The sequence below is a fragment of the Octodon degus genome, unplaced genomic scaffold (genome assembly GCF_000260255.1).
Source record: "Octodon degus isolate 3935 unplaced genomic scaffold, OctDeg1.0 scaffold00030, whole genome shotgun sequence".
Taxonomy (NCBI): Eukaryota; Metazoa; Chordata; class Mammalia; order Rodentia; family Octodontidae; genus Octodon; species Octodon degus.
Window position 1 is genome coordinate 346,246 of NW_004524606.1, and position 11,963 is coordinate 358,208.

Below are 11,963 nucleotides of genomic sequence, written 5' to 3' on the forward strand. Positions count from 1 at the left end.
TCTCTCTCTCTCTCTCTCTCTCTCTCTCTCTCTCTCTCTCTCTCTCTCTCTCTCTCTCTCTCTTCCTGTGCTAGTAGGGATTTGCACTGAAGTATATACCCACCCAGCCTTTTCATTGTTTTCTGTTTTGAGGCAGAGTCTCACTAAACTGCTAAATTGTACAAGTTGGGCTGAAACGTTTGATCTTTTTGCTTCAGCCTCCCAGAGTGCTGGGGTTGTGGATATGTACTACCATGCTATTCCTAAACATAATATACAGAACAATTGCACCTGATAAATTTTGTAGTGATAGACCTAGAATGTCACCATTTTCCTTTCTATTGGTGAATTAATGCATCTAGACTGGGGTCCTTTATTATGTGAAGATGCAATAGGAAAATGGGTATTAAGTGTATCTCACTAGTGATTCCCAAATCCAGTCAAGAATCTAAATATAAAAAAAGATAGCCAGACGTTCTTTGTTTTTTATATTGTCTCTAGACAATATCTAACAAGCCTATGGGACATTTCATTTTCAAACTCAACTTCATTCTGATCAGTACTTTAGTTCTAATCATCAGTTCATGATAATTAAAAGAGACAGAGGTTAGATTATAATAAAAGGGTACAAGTAGGGAAACCAGAAAGTGAGAAAATCTACAAGCAAAATGAGCTGGTGTTGTCTACAAATAAGTTATAAAATATATTATAACTTATATCAAGTTATAAAATATATTATAACTTATATACTTTCAATGAAAAATAGAAACAAATATAAAATCCTAAGAAATTAAATTACATGCCATCCATCTTTGCTCACATTTTTTAGTATATCAAGTGATGCAGAACTTATTTATACAAGGAAACCGTAAAAATAAACACAAATAACAAGGAACATCTAAAATATTGGGAATATTTGATGGCAGGATGGATATTTGAGAATTGATACAGTTTCAAATATTGCCATATTTACATGGGAGAATGTTATTGTTACTATGTTGTTAAGAGTTCTTATTCTTTAGGGTTTTAAACAAAAGTAATTATAGTACTTTGTTTCAAAATAATCAAATGCAGGGTTGATTTGTGTGCACAGGTACATTTGAAAAGTCTATAATAAGACAAAAGTATATGAGTCAGTGGAGGTAAACAAATTTGGTTTTGGATGTGAGGTCTATCTGACCGTGACATCTGTTCCCCATGCATCATCTCCAGGGTTGATTTGGCTGATATGGATGGCTAGGTAGATGTTTCTTTTCTCCCTCAAACTCCATGTTTATCCCTGTATTATTTGCTAATTCTTTTCTCCTTCTGAAAGTTTTCCCTTCGTGCTGTTCACACTGCTTTTTTATAAGGCCTCAATCACCCGAATGGGGGGAAAGCTCTAATGACCTCAGTATCTCTTAAAAAACTCCCATCTGTTATTACAATCTTATTGGTAACATCCAAGTTTTGAGAGGGACACATTCAAATCATAGTACCATCTAAAAATGTATTGTATTGGATGATAAATTGCATTTATTTTTTCTGAAGAATATGAAAGAATGTCTCTGTTCCAAGCTCTCTCTCTCTGACCTACCTTTATGTTACTTTTGAAAACTGGCTCAGAGGAGTCAGGGTTTCTCAGGAGAAATAAAATTCTACTCTTAAAGCATTTTTCCAGTAACACTCTTGTAAAGAAAATGCCTTATCTATGAGAGTAGAACATTTGTGTATTGGCAATTACATAGTGCTTTGAATAGACTCTTTCGGCAGAATTTTAAAAAAATTAAAAGCACAAGGCAAGATCCCCAGAGAGCAAATTCCTATTTTGGTACAGGAGAAAGAACCCAAGATAGGCACTTGTATGGACAGAATGCCTAATATGGGTGCAAGAAATGGGATCTATCTGGTGAGATACATCAGAGAGAATTGATGGAGTCAGACATGAAGACTGAGATTAGAAAGAACCAAAGACTAACTGATGTAATATTTTTAAGTAAAAGATAACACTATCTCAATCACAAAACCATATTAATAAAAATATAATAATAACCAAAATTAAATGGATTGACAATGTTTTTCCCTCCCCCATAAGATACACTCATTCTTGTTTATTTTTTGGTCCTAAAGCTACTTCAGTATCTGCTCTTATATCTATATTCAAATTCCTCTCCTTGTCTTTGATCACAGAAAAATCACCTGATTGCCTTTGGCTTTAGGAGATTTGGGGTGCATTCAGCAAGGATCCAACAGGCTATTTCTGATATAACCATGTCCCCATCTCCAGCTTCCTATGAATATCCTAGTTGTCATGCCAGAATGATTTTCAAGCATTATTGTTTTTTGCTACAAACTCTCTATAAGATCTCAGAGGGTTCTGATTCCTCGTCTGGCCCCAGTGTCTTTTGTTCCTGTTGGTCAGATGTCATGATTAATGGGCTGTAACCAGGTAAGATGCTGTGGAATCTGCTGGATTTCTGACAGCTTGCTCAGAGGACCATCAACAGTACTTCTCACAGGCATTTTGAAAATAAAGTTCCACAGAAACAAAAGTTGTTTCAGGAGGACAATGGAATTCCAGTGCATCAAAGGGTGGGGTAGCTGATTCCCTCTTGTACAGAGCCACTAGAATGCAGTGAGTGGACCTGTGTATGCCAGACACCAGTTGGCTATGGCATCACTCCCCAAGCAGCAGAAATGACTTCAGCTAACCCAGCAATGATGTGGCTCAATTCCAGTAGGCTGTTTGGACTGGTAATATGATAAATAACTGAGCTCTTCTTTGGGGAAATCAATATTTATTGACTTGAACTAATTGCCACCAATAAAGCAGTCTTTATGATTAAAAAAAAAAGATGTCAGAGTCCTTATGCTTATAGTTATTTAGTTATTCTTTGCCCAACTTCCTGGAGTTTTCATCTCCTGCACATGGCTCTTGGTATTTAGGAAAAAAATTCAAGGTGGCTTCCACGTAGAATTATGAAGTTCTTTTTTATTTTAAAGAGAACTAAAATAAGAAAAAAAACATTCAAAATGATACAGAATTTCAAAGCAAGATGATAGGAAATCAACAATGGTTGTTGTATTGTATATTTTTATCTTCATAGTAACTGTTTAGATTGTCAGATATAAACATGTAACATTGGTCAAAAAGCTAAGCATTAAGTGTTCTTTACAATAAACCAATATAAGCTAGTAGTACAATTATCTCAGCTATTTTGCATATCTATCTATCTATCTATCTATCTATCTATCTATCTATCTATCTATCATCTATCTATTTCCCTTTTTTCTTTCCTTTCTCCTTTCTCCTTTCTTCTTTTTTAGAAACTGAAAAAGTAAGTAAAATCTGGAAGGTACAAAAGATATTGTGAAAGGGAATAAAGTTGTTCTTTGTCTCTGTCTTTCTGTCTTTGTCTCTGTCTGTCTCTGTCTCTGTCTCTGTCTCTCTCTCTCTCTCTCTCTCTCTCTCTCCTCTGATTTCTACCTCACACACTTCACTTGCATTAGCCTCTGTGCACGCTGGTCTTCTCTGACTTAGTTCAGCATTGTTCCTGACATCTGCATATATTTTCCCTCATTTCATCATAGTTCTTCAAGTTGACGCAGTCGTAGGTTATCACAGGCCAAGCTCTTCTATGTTTGCAGTCATGTCCCATAGTCTTTCTTTGCCTGCTGTCTGATGTCTGCAAATAGTTATTTCATGTATTCTCAAATTTTCTAGTTGTTACTAGAAGACAAATCTGTCACTAGTTATTACGTCATGGCCAGAAACAAGTCTATAGTTGTCCCTTTCAAGTTGTAATTTTAAGTAGAAATTCCTTTGAGAGATAGGTAGTGTACTTCAGTGTTCAGCTTGGCCCTTCCTACTGACTGCTCTTGTTGAAAATCAACATTCTACTTGAGATGGAAAAAACTTCATTACTTGCTGTGTTCTGAATCTGCTTTTCCTTTACCACTTTTCTATACTAAATATTATTATTTCTCCACTCCCTGCAATAATCTGAAGGCCAAAGCTTTAAGCATCAGATAAACTTACAGAGTGTTGCAGCAGAAGTCTTACAAATATGAAATAAAATATGGAGAGTTGCATGGCGCTATATGTTTTAATAGGTCTGTCTAGAAAGGAATAAAGTAATCAGGTTTGGCAATTGATAGTTCAAACCATTTTTTATGTGTCCCAATTATATGCTCAATTTTAAAGAGAAAACAAGAAAATTTAAAATGATCCATCAAAAAAAGCTTTCTAGTGAATCAGTCCTTTTCTAAATGCTCTAACTCAAGACTTTGCAAATGATAGCCTCTGGGTCACATCTTACCTGCTGCCTGTTTTTGTGAAGCTTGAAAGATCTGTATGTTTTATTTTTTAAATAGTTTCACAAGTGGCTATATAAAAATCTATACAATATGCTTAATTTTGCCACAACACAAAAATGTAATATATTTATTTTCTGATTCTTTGGAAAAATTCATGAGACTTTTTATCTTAAATATTTTCCCTATCCATTCCTCTTTATCACTTACATACAAAATTTTTATTTCATGTCTCATATTTTTGTCTTATTACTTGGCTAAGATAAAAAGTAGGACCAGGAAGAGAATATTCTTTGAAATAGTTCATGAAGGGCCAGGGAGAAGGTTAGGGCTGGGGAGATGGCTCAATGGAATAAGTGCTTCCCTGGCAAGTACAAGGGTCTGAGTTCAATTCTTGGTTCCACAAAAAAAAAAAAAAAAAAAAAAAAAAGAGAGAGAGAGAGAGAGAAAAGAAACAGTTCATGAATCTGGAAAGATAGGCTAACAATAACACAAGGTTGGATAAAAGAGGTTTCGCCGGAGAGAGAAAAGAGAGCTGGACTGGGATAGTGGGTAGTACACAGCCAGCACATTCTCAAGGCATACCTCAGTGAAGTTCAGCCTTTTACAAGTCACAAAATGTGCTACAGGTCCAGCGAGATAGCTCAGCAGACCAAAGCTCCTGCTTAGGAAAGTTGAGGAACCAAGGTTTGATCCCCAGCACTGCCATGCCAGCCCGGCTTCCGGGGTGGGCTGAGCTGGCCAAAGTCCCAGATTAGTGATGCACACCTGCAATCCTAGTGCTGGGGAGGCTGGAAGCAGGAGGATCACCATGACTCTGAGATTCTGCAGCAACCAAATACATAAAATAAATAAATAAAATAAAATGTGCTACAAATTTACTTTCACAATCTAAGTCCTGCCCTTATAGGGCTGATTAACTCATATCCTAGGGTTTGGAGAAAGGCTTTTTTCTTTTGATGGCAATTTTGCCCTTTCTCTCTTACCTCTTTTTTTGTACTCTGTGCACTATTTTGTGTAAAATTTCTTGTAGAAATTTTATTTTATTTCATTTTTTTTCTGTTTTGGAATTTAGGACAGGGTAAACAGGGTCTACAGGGTCTTGCTACGTAGATCAGACTTGTAGTGATCATCCTGTTTTCAGCCTCCCAAGTGCTGGGATTACAGGCACGGGCCACCACGCCCAGTCTCAATCTCTGTCTCAGCACGCTCTGGGGGCGGGACTGGCATGGTGCACCCAGACTTGTAGAAATTTAAAAAAATTAAGTATCAGTTTGTGAGGAAATTCTCTATTGCCTGATCTTTCAGACTTAGGATTGTAGTATGTTTAAAAGAGACCCAATATTCTGTCTTCTCATCCCAGATGGCAAAAGTTTGGGCTAGATATCTTCATATATCACTCCAGTGTGTCTGTATTCCGCAGGGACAGCACTGCCAAGATTTCATTGTAACCACACTCTTCCTCTTCACGGGAGGCTGTGGCCCACAGCATCTCTCTCTCTCTGTATAGTGTTGCAAATCCTGTATCTTCAATAGTGGGAGAGGGAGGAAAATCATATTCAATATTTGTAATGTTTAGAAATTGCTCCCTTTTTCATGTAAATGAGCCTCTTAAAGGTAGGACCAATGAAATTGATCTGAGAAAAAAGAGAATCTTTATTTCTCCATTTCATAGAGACCTGAATGCACAATGAGGAACTGAAATAAATACTGTCATTCATCTTAAACGAAATGAACATAACCTGAAAATAATTTTCTCATGGATCAAAGTTTTTGAAGTAGAGCTGGAATATAAAAAGATTATTCAAATGAATGAAATTCATGATATTGAGCTTTCCTATGAAAATAACCTTTTAATACAATTTGGGATGATGGCCTAGTTTCTGAGCGAGGAGTAAAGGTGAGAGAATAGTTTTGGGGGGAATATGAATACCATCATTTTCAAAAAAGAGCTATTAGTGGATGTGACCTATTCTTGAAGCAAAAGCATTTCCTTGTTATTAAAGACTTCTTCTTTTCAAATCTGTGTGCTGATTAACAGAAAGTCCCTGAAATCAAGTCCTATTCATGGATATATACATCAATATTTATTAATCATAATAAGCTGAATAATTTTTATAATGAAGTTAATGCATTCTTTTGGAAATGGAATAGTGTTTCTTAGTGTCACTAGTATATTATACTATATTTATTACACTTTTTTATTTCATCCTTGCCCTTTGCATTTTAGGTTTGGATAACTCAGTGTTGCTGTCATTTAAATTTTATTTTAAACTTGTGTAATGGTCACACAACTATTCAACACAGGGTGGTAAGAGCTGAATTGAAATTATATGAAATAGTGACATAAGTATATTTTGGGAGAAGGTTTTGCATTTACTTGTCAATAATGAAAATTATTTTCATTTTTATACTATTTAAAATATTCTCAATTCTTTGTCATAATATTTTAGCTTACTTATAGGAATCTCAGAAAGAATATATAATTTCCTGTTTCTCATGAGTCCAGAGGTATTGGTTTCAGGAATAGCACATTATGTGTTTTCAACTATTTAACTAGGGTATTGTTCTGTCCACACCATGCCCGTTTTCCTCTTTATTAAGTTTTTCTCAGTGACCATCCATCAGTTGACAAGATAGCTTCTGGTAGCTGTGTACTCGTGTGGTCATTCTTGCTTCAGATATGAAAGAAAGAGGGAACATGTTGCCCCCAGCTCTAAAAACCTTTCCAGAGAAAACACTGGTTTGTGTCATATACCTTGGATATAGCTAGTGGATTTAGATAATAATGTAATGTACCCATTTTATAAGCAGACATCTGAGTCAGGGTGCATCACAGTGCCTTGAGAATAAGAATTTCTAATCAGTTCTCCAAAAGTCAGTTCATGAATGCCCAACTTACTGTTTTAGAATTTATTTATTTTTTACCAGGTTTTACTTTTCATTTTTAATGCTACTTTAAGGATTATTCATTTGACCTTTATCTTTCTTCCCTATCTCTGTAGCCAGAAAGGAAGAGTCAGAGAAGCTGGGAATGAGAAACACAGGGAGGAGAGTCTCTTTTACTTTATAGTTGTGCCAGTCGTAAGGCACTACTGTGAGGTCCTAAGGTCCTAAGTTGTGTTGTTAGTTAGCATCAATAGCATCTATGTAAGTGAAGTGTGAGTCTTCAGTGGAAAAATTCATTTTTTTTCTTTGGTGGACAAACTGAACTAATAAGATTTTTAGAAATGAAGGATGCAGCCCCACAAAGCTCTCGCAAGGCACACATTAGTACTTCCGCCCCTAGCAAGTATAAGTACTCTTCCATCTGTCCCAAACTCTAAGCTATGTGTGCTTCAGTGATACGCCATTAAAATTTTCTATTAAATAACTATTTTATCAAATGTTTTATTTTCTAAAGTCCTGATGAGAAATATCAGAAGAGGAATTATAATTATTCTTTGTGCCCTCAGTCATGATCTGTGTCCACATGCAACAGTTTTAAGGCTCTGAGAAAAAGTGATAAGAGAGGAGGATTGCACTACGGAGTATTTTATACTAAAAGTAAAGAATCTGCCAAAGGTAAAGGTCAAAAGTATTTAATTATGGGTCAAAATACAAGGATTTGTCTTCCTTTTCCCATATTATAGCTTTTTGACATTAGTTACACTATAACATTCCAACTTTTGGGTTCTTCCACTGTGTAACAAATTAATAATGATTTCTCTGAAATAGATGCCCAAAAGTAGCACTTTGAGTACTAAAATGATAGGAAAAGATGAGGACAATGAAGCAATTTACTTGCTATTCAATTTGTTCAATAGTTCTTACTTGGAATAAAAGGGCCTGCATTTTACTCCTCTACAAGGACACTTTCAATGAAATATATTTTAGAAGGGTAGGTGAATATTTCTTTGTCATTGGTAATTTAGTGGTAATAGAGGAAGATATAGACATTTCCAAAAGCTACTCCTTTATATTGTGGGGTATGTTAGGCTTGTGTTATACGAAATAATCATCAGTATCTTGTTCAGGAATAGAAGTGATAGCTGCAGTTTGAAAGAGCAACGGTAGGCAATTAATATGCATGGTATGTCTCAAAATACTAGTGTGTGGGAAAAACTTCTTATTTTATTATTTAAAAATCAAATTATGGGCTAGCTAAATAGCTCAGAGGATTAAAGCACCTGCAAGCAGGCGCAGGGGTCCAGCCCTGCCCCTGGGGGCATGCTGAGACAGTGATTGAGACTGGGCGTGGTGGTGTGCACCTGTAATCCCAGCTCAGGGGAGGCTGTTAACAGGTGGATCACTATGAGTCTGATCTAGTAGTGAGACCCTGAACACCCTGGAGACCCTTCCCTAAAATACAAAAACAAACAAACAAACCCAAAACAAAACAAAAAAACCAAATTGTATTTTGTGGCAAAGAATGGGTTAAAAAACAATTCCAGCTGTCAATATGATTCTAACATATGATGATCTAGGATTAATTTTTACTGAGATTAAAAAAATATCTTTCCATGCTCAGCATGAATGCTTTCCCTTGTGCTGGGGGGCACTGCATGATGCTTGTGCATGGTACACATCTTCTCATTGGATGTGCAATGATTAATGAGAACAGTAATCGATTAAGAACTCATTTATTACCCTGCATTAAACTAGAGATCTGTTGAAACTCACAAGATATGCACATAAAAATAATCTAATGATTAAAATGGTACAGTGAATTATATTTGTCAAGGAATGTTAATTCATTAAAATTTGATAAAAATAATTACTTTTGTGAAACACAAGAGGAGAGTCTTTGTGTAAACTTCAACTAATGGAGAGATATGAATTTTAAAAAGGGGAAGGTCAATCACTCACTAAAGGAAGCTGTGTCTTAGACCTGTTATTCTGCTTAGAACAAGTAAACAAAGAAAACCTGCGGAACTGTACATTGGCAATTGAATTGGCCATTCACTCACTTAGTGTTATTGCACACCTACTGTGCACAGGGTGCTAAGTGTGAAAATTCTGTGATGAACAAGACTCTGAACCAAGATTACAAACACAAAACAAACAGAAAAATGAGTCCATTTTCTTTGACTACTAAAGAGTATTCTGCCTCATTATTATTATTATTATTATTATTATTATTATTATTAAAACACATTGTCCTAGCTAAATCAGACCCAGTCCCTTTCACCTCCTTTTAAAGTATCTGTCTGATGTTCTTCCTGTGTTTGAGAGTTTTAAGAGAGGAGGGAGGTTTGTGCTGAATTTAACTGGGAGAGGCAGTGAACAGGGAGATGATGGCTTTGATTGCAGTTTCCTAAAGGATGTTGTTCAAGGAGTGTCTAGTAATTTGTTGAAGCTTTTTGGAAATTTGTGACACAATTTTGGCCTTCTCTTTTAAAACACTACAGGAAGCTATAGGGATACTAGCATCAGGATACTAGATTATCTGTATATATGAAGCATCCCATATAATAATGAATTATCATGCAACTCTTATGAATTTTGATTGTTCAGCCAGCCATTCACATATGACCAAAATTCCTGTATATGTAATCAAATCTATATCATAAAAATATTTTTATCACATGAGCATTTTTTGGGGAATAGGATAATATATAATAAAATTTTCAGGCATGCAACTGCTGAGTAAATGAAGGGAAGATTACATTTTGGTTCATTACCTTACTGATAATTGTTCATTATTTTAAAAAAAAATCACATCTAAAGAAATGCTAATGCACATTACTAGTATCACATTTTTATCTTGAGAAGTGTCTTTGTTGTAATTCTTTATAGGGAGATAAGTGACTTTCCATTCATTTTTCTGGGAAATAAGAACTAAACAGAATATATTTATAGAAACCTAAACGAGATAAATCAATCACTTGATATTAACTCTTTTTATTTCATGTTTTTTTTTTTTTTTTTTTTTTTTGGTAGAATCAGGGATTGAACTCAGGTCCTTGAGCTTGCCAGGCAAGCACTTATTCTACTGGGCTATCTCCCCTGCCCCTCATGTCATTTTTTTATTGTTAATTTTGTTTTTTCTTTTTAATTAGACACTAATAATTGTCCATATTTATTGAGATGTCTTAGAGAGATTTCAGTATGTGTACAAAATGTGAACTGATCAAGTAAGGGTAGTAGGTAACAGTTTTATACATGTCTTTATCCTTTATGTTTGGAGTCTCATAGCGTCTCTCCTCTAGTCCTTCATGAAATATAAAACAGGTTATAATCAACTATAGGCATCTTACTGTACTGCAGAGTACTAGTATTTCTTTATCTTATTTAACTATATTTTGATACTCATTGTCCAGCCTTCCTCTGGCTGCCTTTCTGTGTCCATCACTTTTCTCTACTTGCTGAAACAAAGTACCCAACCCTGAAAATTAAGGAGGGAAGGTCACAGTTTGTGGGGGTTTCAGTTAGTAATCAGTTAGTCCAAAGTGATTTGGTGAGGGCAAAAGTCAAAACTTGCAGAAGACAACAAAAGCAACAAGAGAAGTGGGAAAGCAAGCCTCTTTCCTCCCTTGTACTGTATTCAGGCTATCCTTCCACACCATCTCTGCACCTTACTCTTCCACAAGCTCAGGATGTTTACAAAGTGAGGCCTCTAGCTCCCTGATGAATCACTTAGTTAAGCATCTAGACTTCTCAGTTCTCAAGTTGACACAATGCATCAACCATTACACCTCCCCTCCCTTTCTTGTCTCTAGTACTATTTTATTATTTTCTACTTTGTGACCAGGCTTTAGCTTCCACATAAGAGAATGAATATGTGTGGTATTTATCTTTGTGCACTTTTCATAAGTGTCCCTTCAAGACCAATCTATTTACTGCTTAGTCCTTAACTAATAGTATTGGAAGTTGGAGGAGCCTTTGAAAGATGAGGATCAAGTAGAAAGAAAATAGGTTATTGAGAGCATCCCTTTAGAGGGGATATTGAGACATCTGTCGTTTTCCCTCTCTCTTTGCTTCCAGCTGCCATAAAGTGGGCAGGTGTCTTCCAACACTCACCCACCTCTGCCATGATATACTGTGTTGCTACAGGCCCAAAGCAACAAGGTCCCCTGACCAGGGACCCAAGCTTGTGAAACCCTGAGCCAAAGAAGCCTTAGTTATTTTAAAATAAACCTTGATTTTGTTACAGTAAGGGAAAAGCTAACTGTCACATGTATTCATCTATTGTGAACACTTCATTTTATTTCATATGTTTGGAGGTAAAAGGGAAAAAAAGGAAAAAGTTTCCTTGAGTTTTTTGGTAAGGGTACTAATGGGAGGACCATTACTTAATTACTTCTTTGAAAGCTTCACCTTTTAATATTGTTGTACTGTTGAATTATAGTTCAATATTATTTTTGGAAAGGATATGAACACTCAAACCACAGCAACATTGCTCTCATTGTTTTTGTATATTGGGAAAAATTAACATTTTAAGTGAAATTTTTTGTATACTTAGTGTACAATTAGTAAAGAAAGAGATCAAATACCAAGAATATAAAGTATACATATATTTGATTGACAGAACAACAAAGTTATTTTCTAATTATACTGTCCTCTGCTGTTTTGGTTTTATTTATTGTGGATAAATTTATTTATGCTCTGCTTTTTAATTATAATCATTGTTCAGGAAAATGTGAATTAAAAGACAGAGTTACAGGAAAATTGTCAAAGTTATTTGTCTGAAGAAGATGAGAAAAGAGAAT

General features: G+C 35.4%; 2 pseudogenes; one reads left to right on the forward strand and one right to left on the reverse strand.

Annotated features, from left to right (window-relative positions):
• Positions 1-2,231, reverse strand: part of LOC101567727 — an 11,830-nt pseudogene extending 9,599 nt beyond the window's left edge.
• A 181-nt stretch (positions 2,232-2,412) lies between these two features.
• Positions 2,413-2,659, forward strand: LOC111816332 (annotated as a pseudogene).
• Positions 2,660-11,963: the final 9,304 nt, after the last annotated feature.